At 44.0% G+C, this 24,688-nt stretch overlaps 1 long non-coding RNA gene across 1 annotated transcript; it reads left to right on the top strand.

The window, feature by feature from the left end:
* The first annotated feature begins 311 nt into the window (after nt 1–311).
* LOC121829659 (uncharacterized) lies at nt 312–14,058 on the top strand. Its single transcript, XR_013051699.1, has 5 exons — nt 312–764; nt 1,974–2,068; nt 7,415–7,543; nt 12,576–12,738; nt 13,271–14,058. It is a non-coding gene; the product is annotated as an uncharacterized LOC121829659 (long non-coding RNA).
* The last annotated feature ends 10,630 nt before the right edge of the window (nt 14,059–24,688 follow it).

The raw sequence follows: 24,688 nt of genomic DNA, 5'->3' as shown, positions 1-24,688 counted from the left end.
TGCAGCAGGAAGCCAGCCCACATGACAAATTAGTCAAGATGAAATGTGGTGGTTTGGCATTTCTGGAAATTCAATTCTCGGGTTTTGAAAAAGTCTGGGGAAAACAAGACATCTTATTGTTAAAGTGGAATAAGTTAGCATAAGGCAGCAGCCCACTTTTAAGAAAAGCTGGTTTGCAAACAGGAAAGAATATTTCAAAACAGAAAGGTTGTCTATAAAACAGCCATCTGAAATAACTACACAGCGATCACTCAGACAGGGAGAGGCAGCACCAGGAGCCAACAGCGAGAGCCAGGAGGCTGCACCAGCAAGCAGGCCCTACGCACACTGTAGCTTCTGCTTCCTTTTACCAAAAGTCAGGAGAAAGGCACACGTTCTTCAGAGCGGAGTTGCTGGCAGTGTCAGAACATGAGCAGGGCTAAAGTCCCAAGGAAAACTCACGAAGTAGAAGAGATCCCAGAATGGAAATACTAAGGTCGGGACCAGAAGAGGTGCGCAATCACCCCACAGAGCCAAGGTCAAAGACACTCTGGGTCAGAGAGGACAAGTACATAGAGTGACCAGAGTTCCAGCACATTGAGTGAAAGAGGCCGAGGCCAGAGCAGCAAAGGAACATGTAACACAAAGCAGCTGTGGAACACATTATATGGAGCTTTGGAGATTGTACTAGCAGGTATCAAATAACAGAAGAAATGGATTCCGAACCCTTGAAGACTAGAACCCTTGGTCCCAATCAGAGGAACACAAGCTTCAGGATAGCATGTGTAAGTATCATACATATTCTGTGGGAAGGTTGTGGAGGCATATGCTCCTGGTGGGTACATGTGGGTGTTCAGGTGCATATGCACACGCATGTAGGAGCTGGAGGCCAACTTCAGAGCTCATCTTGCTTTTTGTTCATTCGTTTCTTTATATGTGCAAGGGAATACATGTGTATTCCACATACATGTCATGCATGTGGAAGCCAAAAGACAACTTGTAGGAGTTCATTCTCTCTCTTTCCATCGTGTGGGATTGGGGATCAAACCGAGGTTACCAGGCTTAGTGACAAGTGCCTTCATCTGCTGCATTAATTGCTGTGGCAATACAACACAACAAAGGCAATTTATAAAAGGAAGAATTGTTTGGGCTTGTGGCTCCAGGGGGTAAGAGTCCACGATGGCGGAGTGGAGGCATGGCGGCTAGAGCAGGAAGCCGAGGACTCACATCTTCCAATTGCAAGCAAAGAGCCAGGAGAGTGAGCTGGGAATGTCTCCATGCTTTGACACCTCAAAACTCACCCCTGTGATGCACTTCCTCCAGCAAGGCCCCATCTCCTAGATCTCCCCCAAACAGTGCCACCAGCTGAGAACTCAAACTGCCACGCCCAGGAGCCATCTCGCCAGCCTCCATCTTGCTTTTGGAGACAGGGTCTCTCACTCAATCTAAAGGTTTCCAATTCAGGAACCCGTCTGGCCACTGAGTCCCAGGGATCCTCCTGTCTCTGCTCGCCCAGTGCTGCGGTCACAAGCACACACCACCAGCTCAGATTTTCACCTGGGGGCTGGGGATCAAACTCAGGTCCACATGCTTGGGCAGCAACCACTTTGCTGACTAGACCACTCCTCAGGTACTAGATCTTAAGACTTAATGGGCAAATTGCATTCTCTCCATATACTAGTTCCATTCTTTGGTATATAAAGATAATGTAAGACCTGTTTCTCAACATTGAGTACATGACATTAGAGCACAGATAATACCAGATACAAAGGCACAGGAAAAGTCCCGCCTTCATGCAAGGTAGAGAACACAGCTGTTTGAAAAGCAGATGGTTCAACCGTTTCTGCACCGCCAAGGCTGTTGACCCATCGCTAGGACCCAGGACCAGACCGGCTTTACACCATCAAGGTGGCCAGAGATTGCAAATTCAAATGGCAGATTATACAGTTGTTGATCTGCTTACCAGAATGACTGATAATTACCACCCTTCTCAGGATAACACAGGAGCCAAATGAGCAAATCTAATAAAGCAAGATGCAATGGATACACAAGGTTAATGAACTGCTATCAAGCCTCCAGGGCTGAGCAGGTGAGGAGACTCTAACTTCAGATATTCTAGAATGTTGGCACAGTATCCCATGAGTGAAGCAGAGAGGAAAGGGGGTGGCTGGAATGGAGATGCATCTATGAAGTTTCCAAAATGAGGTGCCATGTACAAAATTTTCTGGAAAGTAAAATCTATGGAATAAACTTTAGCAGAGATAGAATAAGAAAGATGGCGCATACAATAGCCAAGTAAGAAGTATGATTAGTCCTCAATGAATCCATGTTCCTAAGACATGTTACATCCTGACACAGTCACGATGGGTCCTTAAGAGTAACCCTTCTGAGGATTAGATAGAGACATACACACTCACTCACACACACACACACACACACACACACACACACACACACACACACACACACATATATACTCAGACATAACATCATGTGCTGGAGAGATGGATCTGTGGTTACAAACACTGGGTGCTCTTCCAGAGGATCCAGGTTCAATTCCTAACACCCACATGGCATTCCACAACTGTCTGTAACTTCCTAATGCCCTCTTCTGGTCTTCTTGGATACCAGGCATGCACATGGAGCACATACATATATGCAAGCAAAACATCCATACACACAGAAGAATAAAATTTTCTCAAAAGATCACAACTGCATATTTTTAACATGGCTCTGGATAAGCTCTTTCCAAAATAATATTTTTTTTTTTTTTTTGGTTTTTCGAGACAGGGTTTCTCTGTGTAACTTTGCGCCTTTCCTGGAGCTCACTTGGTAGCCCAGGCTGGCCTCGAACTCACAGAGATCCACCTGGCTCTGCCTCCCGAGTGCTGGGATTAAAGGCGTGCGCCACCACCGCCCGGCCCAAAATAATATTTACCTACTTATTCTGCACATGAACATAGATAGGAACACACAGATATATCAGAAGTGTACATTTAACCATGTGACCGTGGAGAATCTAGAATCCCAGTACCCGGGTAACAGACTGTGTTATGCTAACAATGCTTAGAGCATGGTGCAAGGTGAGTTCAGCTGGTAGCTGCTGTTTTCCACAGTGGGTCCAACATTTTTCATTGATGTGTTTGGGAGGCTGGGGAGTAGCTATTTGTTGTCTCTGTTTAGGGCTTATGTGTAAAGTTAACTAGCACCCCTTTAGATAACCATATTTACATATTTACTGTTACCTGTACTCAGACATTTACACACACGGGTGTGAAGGCTTTCAGGGCACAACTGAGATGGGTTCTCAGCTATGCAGGACTCCTGGGGGTAATAGATCTGCTGTGGTCTGTAAGTCACACACTAGAGGACTCTGACAATAAAGACAAGGAGTCAGAAAGAGGCTGTTCACTGTAAATATGCACAGACTTATAAGGTGGGAATTTCTCAGGACTGGAGAGATGCTCAGTGGTTAAGAGCACTTGCTGTTCTTCCAGAGAACCCAGGTTCAGTTCCCAGCACCCAAATATGGTAGCTTTCAGCCATCAGTAACTTCAGTTCCAGGGTATCCAACACCCTCTTCTGACTTCCATGGACACCAATCATGCATGTGGTACACATGAACATATTTTTACCATACACACAAAATAAATCAAATTTTAAAAATAAATAAAGGTAGATGTAACACAAATCTTAAAAGATCTTATTAATTAAAAAAAACCCGAAGCCAGATATTGGGGTGAATGCTGAAAAATCAGAGAAACAGAACAGCCAGCCACGTTCTTACCTCTACGAAATCCTCAGCCTCAAGAGAGAGACTTCCTGCTTACTCACACCTTATATACCTTTCTGTGCCCTGCCATCTTCCTTCCTTCCTAGTGCTGGGATTAAAGGCATGTGCCGTCACACCTGGCTCTGTTTCCAGTGTGGCCTTGAACTCACAGAGATCCGGATGGCTCTCTGCCTCCCAAATGCTAGGATTAAAGGCATGTGCTACCACTGCCTGACCTCTATGTTTAATATAGTGGCTGGCTTTGTCCTCTGATCCCCAGGCAAGCTTTATTGGGGTACACAATATATCACCACAGTTAGGGATGTCTTACTCCACACTTTTCTTTATCATAAAACTTAGAAATTTTTTCATTTTGTGTTTAAACACTACCTTCATTCAGACATGTGATGCTAAAAAATAAGTTCTCCATTCCTAGAGTAGCCCAATGAGCCACACTAAGTAAATGGGTACATAGAATGAATTACCAAGTCTTACAATTGATCTTCTCTGCCCCAGGCTTGTCCTAGAGATTGAGGGTATATATTTGAATACCTTGTAATTTACCTTTTAAATTGTAAAATAAACCCTTATGAGGATTTGAAAGAGAGAGAGAACACATTGCTGACCTGAGTCTGAAACAAGATCCTATCTTGGTCTTCTCAGATTCCCATACAAAATAGCCCACACCTGCATGCTTCAACAGCAGAGGTCTGTTTCCCCGACAGCCCTGGGGACTAGTAAGGGGACCAAGGCACTGGTGTGGTCAGTTCTGAGTTTGCAAACAGCCGGACACCTTCTCACATGAGTTCACAAGACTGTTTCCCCATGTATACAGGCAGAGTAACAGACAGACAGGGACTCTTCTTCAAAGGGCACCAATCTCGTCCAATTCTCATGATTTCATCACAACCTGATTACCTCATAAAGGCTCCAACCCCAAACATCGCCAGCATGAGAGCTATAGTGTTAACACATATTTTGGCAGACAGGGGAGCTCAGTCCTACCAAGCAATGATTTTTTAAATGAATAACAGTGTTCCACCTAAGTTCTATCAGTTTGGAAATTCTTCAGCCCATCCTCTCAGGAACCACAGCATAGGAAGGATTGAATGTCCGTCCATCCCCTCTTAAAAGCATCCTTTTGTTCCACACAGAAGCAAAGACCATCACAAACTGCATCAGACAAAGCCGATCAGTGTTCATTTAGTTCCCACAGTGGATTGGGAGATTACCACTTGGAATTCAACCCAATCCTTTTTACTTTGGTGGTGTTTCATCTTTTTTTTTCACACTGACTCAGTTACTTTTCTTACCGTTGTTACAAAATCCCCGATGAGAAGCAGCTCTAGGAAGGAAGGGTTTCTTTTGACTCGGTTCCAGGTGACACAGTCTGTCACAAAGGCACACTGCATGCTGCAGGGGAAGCCAGCCTGTGGAAGCTGGGCAAGGGGACAAATGTGCTTTCTCTTTCCCTTTCTACGCACTCTGGCACCCTCATATCAGGTGGTGCTACCCACATTCAGCATAGGTCTTCCTTTCTCTGTGAAGCCACTCTGGAAACATCTTCAAAACATGCACAGACCTGTACCTCTTAGGTAATTCCAAATCCTAATTTTGTATTAGGATTAATTAGGAATTAAGATTAATTAATTCAATTAGGTATTGAATTAACCATCAAACCTCTCTAACTCCAGCTAACTCATATTTTTAAAAAGTGAGTTTTATCTATCAGTGAATAAAACCCAAAATGCTTTATTCAGGTATACCTAAATGGAGACAAACACACTCCTGAGCAAACTCCTGGGCCACACTGCCAATCTCAAGTCTCTGGGGATCTGTATAATTGGCCTAGTTCATGTTCAGACAAAGGTACAGGAATCTGGTTGGTCTGAGTATGCACTGTGCCTTGAGTGGATGCTCACGCCATTCCAACCAAAAGGGCCTAGGACATGTTCGCTTCTTGTGCACAAATGATTCTGGGTAAACGTGGCATTGTACAACTGCCTCAGGAATGTTAGGACATTTATCAACACTACAGACAGATGATGTTCATCCTTGTTGATGAGAAAAACTCATTGGCTCAACAGTTTAGTCCATAAATACCCACTGTAGTGTCATATCAGTTACTGTGACAAAATACTTGTCCAAAAGCAACATCAGGAGGGGCCGGAGAGATGGCTGAGTGGTTAAGAACACTGGCTGGTCTTCCAGAGGACCTGGGTTCAATTCCCAGCACCCATATGGCAGCTTACAATTATCTGTAACTCTAGTTCCATGGGACAGGATACTCATGGCACAACACCAATGCACATAAAATAAAAATAAATTAAAAAAAACAGCAGCGTAAGGAAGGAGCTGTTGACTTGGCAAATGCATGAGGCCGACAAAGTGGCTTTAGATGCAGCTCAGGAAACAAAGCGATGGATGCTGGTCCTCTGCTTGCCTGCGTCTTCCTGTTCCATCTGGGGCCCAGGCCTTGAGGTGTTTGTTGCGCAATATCCAGGGGTGGCCTTCTGGTTGCAGTAAACCTTCTCTGGAAACACCCTCACAAACGTGCCCTGAAGTTCCTCTCCCTGGGAATTCTAAAGTAGGTCAAGTAAAAATGAAGATTAACCACCATAAGTGGCATGCTTTGAACTTTCTTTTTCTCTTTTGTATGTCTAACTAAGGGTTTTAGCTCTGTGGTTACCACAAGGTTTACATAAAGCATCGTATGCTGATAGCAGGCTAGCTTGGACCTGAGTTGAACTTGTGTAAATAAATATTCTCCTCCTATATCCCCACTCCTCCCTTAGTTTGCTTTGAGGTTTGTTGTTGTTTGGGTTGGGTTGGGTTAGGTTGGGGTTTTTGAGACAGGGTCTCATATAGCCCAGGTTGGCCTCAAATTATTTGGCTGACTTTGAACTCCTGGTCCCCCAGCCTCCACATCTCAGAGACCTGATGCCCCAGCTTCCACATCTCAGAGACTGCTTGGATTGTGTTTGCACCAAGCCCAACTTGGAGTTTTGTTTTGCTTTGCGTGCGTGCATGCGTGCGTGCGTGCGTGCGTGCGTGCATGCATGCATGTGTGCATGCATGAGTTAGTCTCTCTATGTAGCCTAATCCTGCCTCAAACTTGTAAGCCTTCAGGCTAATGCTAGACCGCAGGTGTGTGCCATCGTGACTGGCTACCTAACGACACATGATGCATCTTTTAGGACACTTAGTCACTGTAGATATGATTGTTTTAAGTTGTTTTGTCTTTGTCTTTTATTTTCTTTCTTTTGCAGTACCAGTACTGGGAAATGAACTTAAAACTCTCGCACATGCTGGACAAGCACTTCACCATTAAGCTCCATCTCTCACCCTCTTTTCTTACTAAAAAAAAAAAAAAAAAAAAAAAAAAAAAAAAAAAAAAAAAAAAAACTTTTGAAACAATTCTAATCAGGTTTCCCATGTATACAGACCCCCACTCCCACACCCCCACCCACCCCCTACCACCCCCCCACCCCTCACCCCCCACTCCACTATATACCATAGTGTGACTATATACCATAGTGTAACTATATACTATAGTGTGACTATATACCATAGTGTGACTATATACTATAGTGTGACTATATACTATTTTTCTACTGACTTTTATGTTCATGTTTTCACATTGCCACCCAACAACCTTTCAAGGCGCTATGCTCACAGAACGGGTAATGCACAGCCTGCTTCTGATGCCCTTCCTGTTGGATCATTTATGCCATAGTACAGTGTGGAAGGAAGTCTTTGAACTGGAGTCAGCAGCCTAAATTTGCCATATTGGTGAGCCATACCTTTTTTTTGTTTTGTTTTGTTTTGTTTTGTTTTGTTTTGTTTTGGGGGTTTTTGTTTGTTTGTTTGTTTGTTTTGTTTTCGAGACAGGGTTTCTCTGTGTAGCTTTGGACCTGTCCTAGAACTCACTCTATAGCCCAGGCTGGCCTTGAACTCACAGAGATCGGCCTGCCTCTGCCTCCTGAGTGTGAGATTAAAGGCATGCACCACCACCGCCCAGCTAGTGAGCCATATTTTTAATTTGCTATTATAAGTTCAAATCTATAATCATCTCACTAGATGAAGTAAAAAAAGAAATTCACAATAGAATCTGTATATTATATTGTTCTCTCTCTCTCTCTCTCTCTGTGTGTGTGTGTGTGTGTGTGTGTGTGTGTGTGTGTGTGTGTGTGTGTGTGATCTTAGTTTTAGATAAATACAAATAACCCCATGTTGGTGCATGGGTTCGTATGGTAACCTGTGTGTTTGTACCTCTGTATGTGTGAGCATGTGTGAACACAGAAATTAAAAAGTGAAAGAAAGCATTTGTTCTGGGACACTAACATTTAATTACTGCAGATGGAATTAGGGGCATCACTTTTCTATTGCTTCATTATAATTATCACATATTACTTTTGTTAAAAAAAAATGAGAGCCATGGAGAGCACAGTAATCCTGTTTCATTACTATGAAGAAATAACTGAAGCGCGCTAACGTTATAAAGAAAAGAGGGTTTGTTAGCTCACATCTCCGGATACTTGAGGTACACACACCAGTCCCGATGTGGAGGGTGGAAAAGGAAGTACTTCATCTAAAGTAGGCTGCCAAAGACACCGGAGTCCCACTGTCCCTCGGGGCATACCCCCAATTAACTAAGTCCTCCCATTAAGCCCCACCTCTTCCAGGTCCTGCTGCCTCTCTGCTGCCAGAAATCCTCAGGGGACAGACTCTAAGAGTTATAAACCACAGCAGATATCAGATCAACATAGTGCTTAGGCGTTCTTCCAGAGTTTGGGCATGCTTTGGTGCTGGTAATGTAAATTGTTCTTTTGGAATTTTTTCATCTGTGTATTTGGCTAATTCTTGCCCTCTTTAGTTCTTTTGCAAGAATATTTAGACATAGTTCTAAATAGACCACAGTTACCAAATTAGACTTATCTAATTTAAATAGCAGTTACCAATTTTTTGTTTTTTGTAATTTTGAGACAAGGTCTCATCATGTAGTCCTGGCTGGCCTGGAACTCACAGAGATCCTCTGCCTCTGCCTCTGCCTCTGCCTCTGCCTCTGCCTCTGCCTCTGCCTCTGCCTCTGCCTCTGCCTCCTGAGTTGCTGGGCAGTTTTTATTTTTTCAATTTTTTTTTATTTCATTCATAGAGCATACTTAGCAAGCTCCAGACCAGCCATGTGTACATAGTGAGACTTTGCCTCAAAAACAAAACAAAAAAGAAGAGATTTGGGTCCTAAGGAGATGGCTCAGAGGTTCAGAGCACTTGCTGATCTTCTAGAGGACCTGTGTTCAGTTCCCAGGATACACATTGGCTCACAACCCCTTAACTCCAGCTTCAGGGGATCCAATGCCCTCTTCTGGCCTCCTCAGAAAGTTGTGACTGTCCTGCGCCCATCTCCTCATTAAAAGTGAGCTCTTCCACAAAGGAGGCCCTTTCCCAGCTCCACCATCACAGGATGGAAATTCTTGTTCATCTCACTCCTTCTGCCGCTGACGGGAGCCTTGATCCATCTCTCCATGGACAGCAGAAACCCTGAGCATTTGCAGGATTAGGAAAGGGCACCGCTGACTTCAATTCCCTGTCATACTTTGTACTCTTTCCCAAGAAAATGTGCGAATTTTCACAAGCAAGCAGATCTGGACCTTCATAAAAGTCCTTGCCATGTGAGGTTCATATTTTCCTTTCCTCTAAAAATGGGAACTGTCAAAAACAAATTAAGTAATTATAAGGTGTTGCCACAGCTGTGTGTATTCCTCATTGCATGACATGACCGTGGCTGGGGGATGACTTTCTCCTGCCTAGGTTGCAAAGTGTTTATATTGGAAGGTGTGTTGTCAGGCACACTCAGCTGTTGCCAGAAAAACAAAGTAAATAAAAGTAATATTAATGACATGGCACAGCTTTGTGGGTTGTGTGTACGTGTGCGTGCATGCATGTATATGTATGTGCATGCAGAAATGTGTATATGTGTGTGATTATGTGTTTGAGTCTGTGTGCACACATGCTTTTATATTCATATATGTGTATGTATGTATATACATGTATGTATATGTTTATATGCAAGAGTACAGTAGATGCTGGGTTTTCCTATGACAATAATGCTGGTTAATATTTTTTCTAACTACTAGAAAAATCTCATAAACATAGAAGCAGAATGTTTGCCAACTGTCAAATAACTCAATAAATAGACTAACCTTAGTACCAACAGGGTTTACCAGCCACAATATTTTTAAAAATTAGTAATCTCCATTGAAAAACTTCATCTAAATAAATGAAATCTGTTCATTCAAGGAAATAGTATCATTGAGCTGATAGTCCTACAAGGTACATTTGGTTTTCGATGATTATCTTGTCTGATATATGTAGAAAAATATTAAAAAGTTAGAGAGATTGATTTCTCTGTCCTTCACCCAAACTGTGTAGTGACTTCAGCAGTAGGGTCTCAGCGTGCAGACAGTAGGCGACCAAGAGAACGACAGCAGCGTATGCTGTTCTGGGTCCTCTGTACCCTCCCCCAACACCTCATAGGGAGGAATATCAAATCTCAAGCTAACCTGGAAACTTTCGCATGGTGCCTATGGTTCCAGAAGGTCAGAGTCCATGACCGTTTTGGAAGGAACATGGCAGCATACAGGCAGGCATAGTGCTGGAGCAGTGGCTGAGAGCCATACCTCATCTACAACACAAAACAGAGAGAGCTAACTGGGAGTAGCACAAGTCTTTTGAAAATCAAAAGCCCATCCACAGCAACACACCTCCTTCAACAAGGCCACCCCTCCTAATCCTTCCCAAACTGTTCCAGCAGCTGGGAACCAAGTATTCAAATACACGAGCCTATATGGGACATTCTCATTCAAACCACCACAGTGCAGGGGTGTAGCTATGTAGGCTGCTAGGGACAAAAAGATAGCAATGGTCTTACCCTGCACTACTGGATCCTAAGTGTTGCAATATGGGCCTGCTAAGTAATGTGTGCCCATTGATACAATAGTGGCACTGATGTTAAGGGGTAACTAACGAGTTTCTGATCAGATTTGAAACCTGTCCACAGTAGGGAATTTCATGCCTAGTACTGTAATACTGAACATAAACTCATGGCTGGGAAAGTCATGGGCCCTAGGGTAAGTCCTGCTATTGTTATTTTGCTAAATGCTCATGCTGTCAAATGTCCTTCTAAATATTTTTGTTTATGCCCATAGACCTGAACTGCTCTAATCTTGGTCACAGAAGTTTCTTTTGCAGTGGGCAGCAATAAATACAATGACATATAGTTGATCCAAGTATTGAGAATAAGAGATGGAGTGCCCATCCCTAAATGGTACATCTGTATCAAAACCCTCCCCTGCCAAGGCTCAGGGATCATCACATAGGTAGAGTCAGAACGAATGTAAGAGCCAGAGGATGGGAAGAGTGCTGTGAAATATTATCCTCTGGACATGACATGGCTTTCCAAACCATGAACTCACAGTAACTGTGGCTACCTGTATAATACCTATACAAGATCAAGTCAGAAAAAAACCCTAGCCTAGATGGGACAATGATCACTGGGCCCCACAACTTACTGAGGCCCAACCCTTACTGAAGAGCTATTGGGAACTGATAGTTTCTTGAGGATGGAAAAGCATTCTTTTTTGAGAATGTGGCCACTGACAGGTTTCCCATGGTCCAATGGATGGCCATACATCCATGAATGTATAGGCAGCACTAACCAGACTTAGTTATTAGTGGGTTATTAAAAAAGAAAAGGCTGGGTGTGGTGGTACAGGCCTTTAACCCCAGCACTTACACAGCTATGTGTAAGTGCAGCCCCGTGGGACTCACACCCTCCTGGCCTCTGCGGGCATTCCATGGACATGGCGCACACACATACACACAGGCAAACATTCATACACATACAATCAAAACAAGTAAATATTTCTACAAGAACGAGAAAATAGAAGAGGTACCACAAGCCCAGCAGAAATGCTAACAAAGAGAGGCTGGGGCATGCTAAGGCATGAATTTCCAAGAGATAAGAGAAACAGCCACACATAAGCCTGTGACAAACTGAATGGAGAGAGAATAAGAGAAAAGTCCCTTGTGGCACAAGGGCTACCGTTCAGCCGTAGCCCTGTTGCCAAAGGAGAAGAATGTGGGATGAGTGGGATGAGATGGGATAGGATGGGTGCTGGCTCTGCAAAGTCAGCAAGACAGGCAGTGTGGGGAGGACACCGGAGACACTCGAGCTGTGGGAGCTGATGAGTCAGGCAAGAAGAACTCACCCCAGTTCCCGCTCCATCACCACATCAAAGGCTCAAGGATCAGCCAAAAAATGTTCAACTCAACCCTTGCACAAGAGATCTTGGACCTTGAGAATCTAACCAAGTTATTGGGATAAACACCCTAGCCAGATTTTTGTGGACTTGGGATGAAATGATCAGATGACTTTTTCTAAGGGAGGCGGAACGGAAGGACAATGTTTAGGCTACACCCTCAACACTCTCCAACTGTAATAAGGTAATTCTAGAACTCTGTGAATAACTTAACGGAAAATCATGACTTGCAAAAACCCAAATCATAGTCTCAGACTATTTTGTCTCTAGAAGTCTGTGTTCTCTGGGATTTTTGAGGCGTGTGAGTCCTGTGTCCACTTAGCATCAGGTCTAGAAATCCAAGGGTTGGTGTGCTGCTCCCTCTGCTGGCCAAGCAACTCAGTCTCCTCAGGACACAGCTTCCCTAAGGACCAAAAGGCAGAAGACAGTACATGCTCTTGTCCGTGACTTTTGGATTTGGGGGAAGTTTCAGGGAGAGCTTATTGTTTTGTTTTGTTTTTGAGACAGGGTCTCACTCTGTAGCCCTGGCTGACCTGAACTTGCTATGTGGACCAGCTGGTCTTGAAACCACAAATAGTCTCTCAAATGTTCCAGGATGTACGTTCTCTCTTCCAATTCTCCCATTCCACTGATCTATTCAAACAAAGACATTCTGCAGAGCAACAGGTAAGTATTTCCTAAGCATACTCAGTGTCTCAGGCCACATTATAGATGCTATGGAAACAGAAGGTCCAACCCACTTTCACTGGGGAAGAAAGAAGCTAATGGGGTGAGTGCCCATCTGTATTCTTTATAACTCCATGAGTATGTAGACTCCCACATATACGAGTGTTGAGTTCTTCCCCAAGGACTAATTCACATGGCATCAGCTAGCTGCCAAGGGGAAAGACAACCAATAGTGTGACTCGGCTGTAAAGCCCATGAACCACAACAATGCCAGGATGGCAAATGTCCCCAAGGGTGCAGTCACCAGCTGTCTCATTAGACGTCAGACCCACTCAACAAGAGGGAACCATGCCCAGGACTATAAGCCTAGCTAAGTACCTGTAGGTAGAGAGGTCACAGACACTCGAGGAGAAACTACTGCCGACATTTTCTAATCAATGCAGCTTCTAACTGTATTCTAAGTACTTCTTATACTCACAGTTAACCCTACCTCTCACCCCTCATCAAAGAAATTTCTTTTTGCATCAAACAGAGACTGTTATGGAGATCTACAAGTGGTCAAAACGCTGAGAACAAGTGAGATTTTTGTGCCCAGCCCCAGCTGGTACATGTACAGCACAAACTCTAAGCCTGAAGCTTGGAGAACGAGAGAGAAGAAAGACTGTAAGAGCCAGAGGACCAGGAAGCCTGCTGTGAGACAGCTTCTTCTAGACATGGCAGGAAAGCTGTGTCTGTGAAATCACACAACGATACAGTCATCGAAACAAGACCTGAACAGTGGCCATGAACATGAGTGGGAGAAATTTCACAGGGCCCCACCCCAAGTGAAGAGCTAAAGACAATCAATGGCTGCTGAACAAGGAACAGACCCTGATGGCTTATCCAATCCTGAGTGGTAGCTCCAAACACATGTACATATAAGCAACACTAAATGGACTCAATATATATAATCCTAGAAGAGGTCACAAGTTCAAGAGAGGGGGGAGGGGTGGAAATGATGTAAATACAGTACTCAAGTATGACACTCTCAAAAAACACAATTAATTTAAATTTTAAAAATTCAAATTCCATGACTTCTTCCTTAACTAACTGGGCCATGGGTCTCATAGCAGCTTTGATCTTCCTAAGCATCCTGTCACTAAACTGCTTTGTTTTCCCAACCTAGAAATGTTACACCTGTTGCTGCCTTGAGTGTTTAAATAGTTAAATATTTCATCCCCTTTGACTTTTCGCAAGTATCTGTTTTCCCTACAGATAAGAGGCAAAAATTTGTTTTAAGCAAGAAATGCATGACTTGACATCATTACATAATAAATCCAAAAAAAGGTATAAAAATAAATCATGTTTATCAATTTGCCTCTTTTTTATTTTTTGAGACAGGGCCTCATGTAGTTGGGGCTGGCCTTAAAGTTGCTGTGTAGCCAAGGATGACCCTGACCTTATGGTCCTCCTGCCTCTACCTCTTGGGGCCAAGGTTTTAGGCATGTACCACTACTTCTAGTCTGTGTGATTCTAGGGACCAAACCCAAGCAAGTACTCTCTCGAGAGCTACATCCCTGACCCCCATTTTCCTTTTTTAAGCTAGGCATGATGGTGTATGTGTATGAATCCCTGCACTTGGAAGAATGAGGCTAAGCTTGAGGTCAGCCTAGGCTACATAGTCATTTTCCAAACACACACAATGTTCTTTAAAATAATATGTTAAGTAACTGTCAGCAAAGCCTCATGTACGATGCAAGTAAGGTTGGTTATTAATCTAAAGTAGATTGTCTTATACTGATGAATTATGCTTTGTATAATCCCCACAGCAGGTGCTAAGAAAATAACTCCATACAGTAAATGGAGCAAGGGCTGGTAGGTACAGCTCAGTTGCTAAAGTTCTTGCCATGTAAGCATGGGGAGCTGAGTTCTGACTCTGAGCATCTACATAAAAGCCAGGTACAGTACCGACTGGAGGTGGAGACAACCAGATCCCTTGGCCCCAGTGGTCAGCTAGTCTGGTTGAATCAGTAAGCTAGGATTCAGTGAGGAACTCTGTCTCAGAAATAAATGTGGAGAACAATGGAGAAGACACCTGCCACCAACCCCAGCCTCCACACACATACATGCCACACATGCATAAATCCACATGCACATACATTACACACACCTAAAGAAACAACAGCGAGAGATTTTTAAATGGTCTGCCAAAAAAATCTACATAACACAAAAGAAGGCAATAAAGGAGAAACAGAGGAACAAAAAAGATATAAAACAATTTTTTAAAAGGGCAAGAATAAACCCTACCTCACCAATTTTTCATATATGAAGAAATAGATAAACACATATTCCTATAAAGAAATAGATACACACTTACGTGTCTGAAGGTGTTGAAATAGGTTTTTTGTAGACTAGGCTGGCCTCAAACTAGTTATACAGCTGAGGATGATCCTGAACTCCCGATTCTCCTGCCTCTGCACCCCACATGGTGGGATTACAGGCAGGACCCACTGAAAGTGGCTCCTGAGCATGGAATTTATTCATTTGTTTGTTTTGCTTTGTTTTGTTTTGTTTAGTTTTGAGACAGGATCTCATATAGCCCAGGCTAGCTTCCCTGGAGCTGAGACTAACCATAAACTAGTTTGTAGCAGGAATCTTAAATGGTCTTATTCATAAAATCAAACCTGAGGCCAGTTATTGGGGTGAACGCTGGAAGATCAGAGAAGCAGAACAAGCCACAGCTACCTCACCTCGACAATTCCTCAGCTGATCCTGTTTCCTCAGACTGGAAGCCTCTGAGTCCTCATCCAAATGAATCTCAGCTGAACTGTTGCTCAGACACCTGAATGCTTAACCAGTCAAAAGCTTCTAGTTTCTGGTCCTCACGCCTTGTATACCTTTCTGCTTTCTGCCATCACTCCCTGGGATTAAAGGCTCACTTCCTGGGATTAAAGGCGTGAGTCATCATGCCTGGCTGTTTCCAATGTGGCCCTGAACTCACAGAGATCCAGATGGATCTCTGCCTCTGGAGTGCTAGGATTAAAGGCGTGAGGGCCACCATTTTCTAGCCTTTGTATCTAGTGGCTGTTCCATTCTCTGACCCCAGAAAAGTTTATTGGGGTGCACAATATTTTGGGGAACATAAAACCAGCACACTAGTTGATACTCCTGAGTGCTGGGGTTACCACAGCACCTGGGCTGAGTACAGATTTTAATTCTCTGAACTCAAGAGAGGAAAGTAGAGGAAGACAGATATGTAAATCAACCATGGTTTGGGGGCAGTAGATGGACAGGAGCACAAGGTCTCAGCTACATATACTTAGAGACCATTACAGAAAAGCCTAACAGGACAGGCAAGAATCACAGGTCATAGAAGGCTTTCTTTCCCAACATCATCAAGACGTGCGAAATCAGTTGATGGTGGGGGGGAGGGTAATCCCCCCCACCACAGCAAGAGGCCTTCCTTTGCCGTAAAGCAAACTTTGCCGTGATCCAGCCATCTTGAATAGTTGTGGCATGCTCTAGTGGCAGTTCACTGGCACATCACAGTTGTGCACCCAGAGGCTGTAGGAGCAATGAGTTTCCTTAATAGGCATATCACTGCAAAACCCAGTTCCCTTGCCTGCTCCCAGCATGCATCATTCCCACATCAGGGCTAAGCCAAGATGGCAACTCCCAGAGGAGTCTCCTCAGCTACCCACAAGAAGCAGAAGTCCTCATCAGAGGTGATTATGGTCACAGGTCAATCTCGTGGTTCCTCCTGATTAATAGCCTGGCTTATCAGAGAAGCCAGAAGTGACCACAACACTTCGAGTTTTTGGAAACCCCCAGCTGGCTAAGTGTCAGTGTGCATCAAGCCAGCCCTCGGTGTCGTCTAGCCACATTGCCCTCTCCTGGAATCCAGCCCTTTGGCTGACACTCTCCTGTGGAGACAGAGTGTCCCTCTCGAGGCTCACAAATACCACTTATGTGTCTTTGTTCCGCTCAGCACTCAAAGCCCTGGGTCCTCCAGCCATCTAATCCACCCATCTTCTCCTCTTGTTTGTCCAGGTTGTTCCCACCAAAAATCATCTCAATGTTTTTGATTTCTCTCTATTCCCTTCTCTACCTCAATTCCAATTTTATTTTATGTATTTACTTTTTGCCTCCAGATAAAAACAAGCAGATGAACTACACTGTGTGTCTCATGCCTTCTCCCCAGGTTCCATGTGCAACCCTCTTTCATTTGGCTCATGGCTTTTTATTTCTACTTTATTTTATTTATCATTTGTTTTTAATACAATGACTCCTACAACAACTGAAATAAAATCAAGGACCCCAACAAGATCCGACAACAGCCCATGTGGTAACCCTGGTCAACCCACACTGCCAAAGTGACCCCCAAAAGGAAGCCTGTGCATCATGCCTGCCTGCCTTCCTTCCTTTTTCCTTCCTTCCTTCCTTCCTTCCTCCCTCCCTTCCTTCCTTCCTTCCTTCTCCTTCACTCTCCTCCATCACCCAGCTCCAGCCTACCACAGCACTCTTTGCACCTCAGTCATCCTAGATTTTTACATTTATGAGAGAGAGGTGCAACCTGTACATTTATTTCTTCTTCCATTTGTAGAAACGGTTTTGCATTTTATTTTAAAATATGCTAAAACTTAAAGGAAAACGGTTTTTCTCTTCTTGTGAATGTGATGGGTGTCACAGTGGCGGTAGAGGGAACTTAGCTCACGTGTGCACACACTCACTATTTGAGTTGTGCTGGCTGGCCAATGAGCTCTTGGAATCTGTCTGTCTCTACCCTCAATGCTGGGTCACAGGTACCTACAACCATACTGGGATTTCTATGTCTGTGCTGGGGATTCAAACTCAAGTCCTCAAGCTTGCAAACAAAGCTGGCCATTTCACAAGCTCCAGAAAAGGCTTTAATAGGACTGGAGAGATATATCAGTTAGTAGACTGCTCATCTGGCATGCTCAGAGTCCTAGATTCAATCTCTAGCAGAATATAAAGATAAAAATAACGATAAGATAAAAATGAAACATCTGCATGGTGGCACTTGCCTAGAGGCACAGCACTTGGGCAATGGAATCACCAGCAGGGGAACTAGGTGGGGCTTGGCTGCAATCTGTGGAGACATAACAACTGAATAACTGTTGTGTTCTTAATACCGTGCTTGACTAGATGGAGGCCATAAAGGGCCTGCAAGGTGAAGGCACCTCACAGCAATGCACCTGTGGACTCCATGCTTCAAGATTCACACTTCTCCTCTCCTAGCCATACACATTACTGCACTCCTCCCAGCCACCAGCCACCCCACCTCCTGCAGAAGCTCAGTACCCACTAGGTCTCAAGCCCAGTATTGGCTGGTTTTGCTGCCACAGGCCTGGAAGATGGGTGCCACCATCCTCATTTTTCCAAGGAGTTTAACAGAGATTCAGAATCTTCAAACACTTGAATTTAGTCACACAACTGCCACAAGATGAAAAGCATTGGTACCATACCCACACAGAAATCCCAGCATGGCTGTGTGTGCCTGTGTGACCCAGCACTAAGGGTGGAGACAGGCAGACTCCAAAAGCTAGTGTCAATGTGCCAAAATATCCGAGAAAGGCAGTTTAGAGCAGAGAGACCTGTTTAAGCTCACAGTTTCAGAGACCTCATTCCACCACAGTGGGGAGGCAGAAGGCAGAACAGAACACAACTCCCATCATGGTAGGCAGAGGGGAGAGAGAGCAAGAAGGAGAAGGAAGGAGGGAGGGAGGAGATGAATGCCCACAGTAGTTCATTTTCTCCTTTTAGCGGCTGGGTACCGAGTCTCTGCCACGATGCTGTCTTCACCATCCCCATTGTGCCCACTGCAATGCTTTTTTTCCATGCCAGGGAATTGAACCCGGAGCCTTGAGCACTCGGGGTGAGGGCATCACCACTGAGCTATAGCCCAAAATTCAGTACTACATTTTTAAACCTAGTAGTTTTCATTGTAATTCTTTCCAAATTTTTGTTTGTTTGAGACAAGGTCTCACATATCCCAGACAAGCTTCAAATTCATTATGTAGCTCTATATGACCCTGAATTCCTGATCCTCCTGAGTTTTTGAATTACAGGTGTGTGCCACCACACCGGGTTTATGCAGTGTTGGGGACTCATGCACACCAGGCAAGCACTCTGCCAATAAAGCTACAGCCCAGCATCCCCCAATGTTTTTATTACTAAAATTTTCCATAGCAGCCACAGGATGATTGTCTCCACATTTTCTAAAGTATACTAGAATCTTATCTCCGAGCTCTTGCTAAAGCAAGATGGAATGTGTTATTTCAACTGCCTGCACAAAGCAGATTCTCAACACCATTGCATGCTGGGAGAGAGTCTGACCTGCCCGTTCCTTATCCATGTGATTGTGGTGGAAGCAGACATGACATTATAGTGCAAACAAAACAAAGATGAGCTTGCAAAATACATGGTTTAAATAATCCTAGAGCTGTAGGCCAAAGATCTCCCTTTTCAAGACCCCAAATCTCATATAACCATAATCATGTGTGGTGGGGGGGAATGTTAAAAACACAGCTCCCCACTAAGCCTTCCAGACTTAGTTACACCACAGTTAAATCAGGTGACTCCAACACATGATTCACACTCACACACACACACACACACACACACACACACACACACACACACACTGTTTACCAAAATAAGACTTCCAGAGGAGAGAGTATCCTGTTCGCAAAATCCATTCAGAATTTCAAGCCAGGCTTTCTGTTTAGTTTGACTTAACTGCTGTGTCTCTTTCTTCAAAAATAAAAGTCCCTATGACACATACAGTCTTCCATTCTAAGTCTCACGGTTCAGACATACTATAAACACAATTTGTCTTAGTGGATGTAGGTCATGAGTCAAGTCAATGTTACTACAGTGATGTATACATTTTTACTATGGAAATTTTTAGTCATGCACAGAAATTGTCCAAGGAATAGTATAACCAACTATTAAGTACAAATCACCCAGATTCAAAAACTGCTAGAGGGCTGAGGTGTAGCTCAGTGGCAGCATGCATGTGTGGCATACATGAAGCCCAGAGTGGGACCCCCCACCACAAACAGAAAATATTAGACATACTATAAGTCATTTTAAATACAGCATCCTGCCTTGTCTTTCCATAGTTACAGTAAACAATACCAACACCATGAACATATCAGTTGTCCAATCTGAAAACACACAGAATTTCATCCTGAAATCTTCGAGGAGCCTTTTTGCTTAAAGCAGCTTTCCTATGTCCCCTGAATGACAAAGTTGCTGTGGAAAATTCACATCATGGTTATTAAATTAAAATCTCAGACTTGGAATGTGTCCTGTCTTCCTTAGGTTTTCTATTGCTGTAATAAAACATCGTAACCAGAAGCAACTTGAGGAGGACTGGGTTTATTTTCTCACACCTTGTAGCCCTCATTCAGGGAAGCCAGGGCAGGAACTCAAAGTGAACAGGAACCTGGAGGCAGAAACTGTTGCAGAGGCCATGGAAGGTGCTGCTTACTGGCTAGCTCCCCATGGCTTGCTCAGCCTGTTTTCTTAAATCACCCAGGGCCACCAGCCCAGGAGCAGCACTGACCATGGTGAGGTGGGTCCTCTAAAATCAATCATCAATTAAGAAAACTCCCTTTCCCACAAGCCAATCTGGAGGGTGGGACATTTTCTCAGTTGAGGTTCCCTCTTCCAAAAATGACTCAAGCTTGGATTAATTTGACATAAAATTATCCAGCACACAAGTCTATCAGTTATTGGTCAGGGAAGCCCCAGAGGCACCCAAAGTAGCACAGGCTGTTGCCATCAATCTTGGTTGCTCCATAACTTGATGGCAAGACCCTTTTGCTGAAGACACTATATACTTTGGTTGCAGGATATAGAGAAATCAAGCTAGAGATGACCTGAAACCCTTCCAATCTGGGAGGTGCTAGGCTTCTGAGAGAGAAAAGCCATCAATGGTCTTTCCCAGTGGTGAACACTGAATGCTACAATATCAACCTTCCTGGTAAAATGTGCCCATGGTACAACTGTGGTGTGAAGGTTATGGAATTAACCAACCACTTTCTGCTTGGATCTGAGGCCTACTCCACAGAAGGGAATCCATATATAGTACTGTAAACTTGGCCAAGAGCCCACAGCTCAGGAAGCCACAGGCCCTGGTGGGAGAAGGTTGATTACAGTTGTTTTGATAAACACACAAACTGCTTTCTAAATATGTTTTTATATCCATAGATCAGTGCTGCTCTCACCGTTGGCGAGAGAAGCGGCTCTCTGCCGCAGGCAGCAGTTAATGCAGAGACTCCTAACTAGGCAGGGTGCTGAGAATGAGTCACTGCTGGGTGCTCAGTCCTAAATGGGACATCCATATTACCCTCCTCCCTCCAAGGTTCAAATAACATCATGGAAAAGAGTACTGACAGAATATGAGGCCGGAGGATAGGGCTTCTGCGAAATGCCACCTTCTGCACATGGCATGGCCACTACCTTCAGAGCTCACTGTGAAATGCCACCTTCTGCACATTGTCTTCAGAACTCACCACAGCTATTGTTAGCTGGACAAGATCAATTCCAATTTCCACATGCCACTGCCATATTAATGAACAAGAACACTCCAGTGGACAAGAGCTTTTCAAACACTGTATTTTCCAGTTACAAGCACTTGATGCTCTTGCAGAGAACCTGGGTTCAAATCTCAGCACCCACAGCTCCAGCTGCACACACACACACACACACACACACACACACACACACACGCATATAAATAAAATAATTTTTTAATCATCCATGTAATTTTGATCTATTGATGCATTTCATTCTTTAAGAATGATGCCATGCTAATAAGTACAAATAAATTTTGTGACTCTTTATTTGCTCTCTAGGGAGGAGAAGAAAAGATTATAATGGTTAATATGGAATGCCTGGCATGGTGGTTCAGTCTGTGACTCCAGCATTCTCTCTAGAGGACAATTGTCATAGGATAGACTGGTCTACACAGCAAGACCTTGTCCCCTTGAGACCTAAAATTTATTTCTGGAAAGGATCCCATATCATTGTTTTAAAGCTTTATTTGTTTGTTTTTTGTTTGTTTGTTTTGTGTGTGTGTGAGTGTATATGTCTGAGTGTATGTGCACCATGTGCCTGCAGTACCCTCAGCAGCCAGAAGAGAGCACCAGATCCCCTGGAGCAGAAATTCTAACAATGTGAGCTTCCTGGTGTGGGTGCTGGGAACAAAACTGGGTCCTCTAAAAAAGCAGCCAGTGCTTATAACCACTCCAGTCCAGTATGCCTTCTCTTAAAGGTCTTGTAAATTCATTACCTTGAAAGGATAAAGTTAATAATAAGGATAACAGAATGGAGGAAAGATGTTTAATTGTGGTAATAATGTGCCTTATCTAAACAAACCATTTGAAACGACTACTCAGTAAGTACACTGACAATGTTCTGCAACCATGACGGCTAGCCATTTCCAGAATGTTTTCATACTCTCTAAAACAACTCCCAGGGCTGGAGAGATGCTCAGTGGTAAAGAGCACTGGCTGCTCTTGCAGAGGACCTGGGTTCAGTTCCCAACACCCACATGGTGGCTCACAACTGTCTGTAACTCAAGTTCCAGGAGATTCAGTGTCCTCTTCTTTTCTTTTCCAGGCACACATGTGGCACACAGGCATACATGCAGACAAAACACTCATACATATTAAGAAATTAATTCAAAAACAAAAATAACTGCATTTTCCCTTTCTTCAGCCATGGATAACCTTTGTTCCAGCCTCTCTCTGTGCCTGGGAACTTGCCTGGTTTAGTCCTCTCATGTAGCAGGATTACAGTCTTTGCTTTTTTGTCTACTTTCTTCGGTTCACACCAGTGAAACTATCAAGGCTCCAGTCCTCTTCCTGCTTAAGCCTCAGGGACACCACACTGGGTACACTCCTAACACCGTTTGTCAATTGGCGTGGTTTGCTGCCACCTCCTGGCGGCTGTAAGTAATGCTACTGTGACCACATGCAAATGCTTCTTTGGGGTTGTCTTCTGCCTTTTGGGGGTATAGATCTAGAAATGGAATAACTAGGCCATGTGATCATTCCATATTTAACTTTTTGAGGAATTACTAATTTGTTCTCTGAACAAAGATATTTGAATCAGATTCTCTGAACAGAAATTGAGCATGAAAAATTTGTTTTCTCAGTCTGTACATGCTCCCATGTAGTAACAAACTGATCTGGCCATGGTATCTGTCCACCCCATCCCCCACCTGGCTCCTGTTCCTTACTTCATCAAGTCACATTGGCTGCTAGCTCATGTGACACATCAGGTGCATGTCCTCTGCCTCAGCTCTTTCTCAGATACACACTGGGCCCACAGCAGATTTCCTCAAGTGAACCCAATTTTACTGTAATCAGCTCGGCAAAAATGAAGATGTTCTAAAGAGACACTTGTCTCTCAATCTGACTATCAGACTATTGAAACAACACATTCCAAAGAAGTGGGAATTTCTCCTGGAGTCTCACGCAGGGAAGAGGAAAAGGCACCAGCCAGACGGGGAACTTGTGTCCCTAAAAAATTTCACACAGTTCTAGCAACTTGTAAAACCACTTTACAGACCAAAGTCCAGACACTGATGGGTCAGTGGTGGGCAGGACAGCATCTTGACACTGCTTGGCCCTCTATTTAAATGTTGATCTCACTTCAGGACCCCAAAGATGGACCTGGGGGAGGGCAGTTCACTGGATTTTTTCATCTATCTTCCCAGTTTGGCTACATTTAACCAAGCTCCTTATCCTGCTTTTACTATAAATTGTCTTACTGGGGCTGGGTGGCTAAATGTGGTTTGGGGCACAGGATGTACTCCCCAAGTTCAATAACATCCTGACCACCCAACCTAAGGTAACTTTGAGAAAGCATGGGCTTTCCAGGTAACCAAGCCCTGGTAGATAAGGCTACAAACAGAATGAGGGACAAACCTAACCCCCTCCCTGCTGGGGTCACACATTAACCAGCCCCACTTCCCTACCCATGTGACCCGTCACATAGTCTGAATTACTGTGCCTCACAGCACAGATCATGTGTTAACTAAGCCTCCGCTTCCTCAGGATACTAGACCTCCCCACGCCCCACCTCCCCATAGGGCCTAAGAAAGAAGACATCTTGCTTTATCTCGTGGGCCTGAGACTCTTCCTCACACCGCTGTGTGGCCGGTTATTAGAGATCTTTTACCTGAAGAGAACAGCCTGTCTCTCTCCCTCAAAACTCAACAGAAACCATGATATCCCTGCACTCACAGTCCTGGCTTTCTATTTTTTTTTTTTCTTTTCTGTACAGAGACAATCTACAATGCCCACCGCCTTCACACCTGTTAGGAGTTGCTCATTGATTAGTAGCTCAATAAATATGTGCTGCCTCCACCAGGCTCATCAATGATCAACAGCTCAGCAGTTTCTTTTGTCGTTTTTGCTTTGTTAGTTGATGGATCTTAACAACATTCCTCTTGAATTTCTTGCTAAACATCCAAAATCCTCTAAAGAACTGACTTCCTGGGAGTTACCAGTTTCACATTCAATGGCCTCTGAGATATCAGTGATCTTAAATGAATCAGTTAAATGTCACCAGAAAAGGGGGCAGGACTGCAATGCCATTCAACAATAGAACTTAGACCTGGCAGGTGCAATAACCTGTACTCAATCCCCAACACCACAAAAAGAAAATAAAAAGAAAACAACTGAACCCAGGAGTTACTTTAAGGATACTGAAGAGTTGATGTTGCCAACACAAGTTAGCATCCTTAATTAGGCTAATTAGTGGTCCTGTGTTAAATGCAGTCACCTTATTAAACACATTACATAGAGGGTTCGCTAGTTAAGAGCACTGGCTGCTCTTACAGAGGATACAAGTTCAGTTCCCAGCACCCACATTAGGTGGCTCACAACTGTCTGTCATGCTAGCGCCAGGGGATCTGGCACCCTCTTCTGGC

This window comes from Peromyscus maniculatus, chromosome 5 (assembly GCF_049852395.1).
Source record: "Peromyscus maniculatus bairdii isolate BWxNUB_F1_BW_parent chromosome 5, HU_Pman_BW_mat_3.1, whole genome shotgun sequence".
NCBI classification, from domain to species: Eukaryota; Metazoa; Chordata; class Mammalia; order Rodentia; family Cricetidae; genus Peromyscus; species Peromyscus maniculatus.
This window is presented reverse-complemented; position numbering and strand designations above follow the sequence as displayed.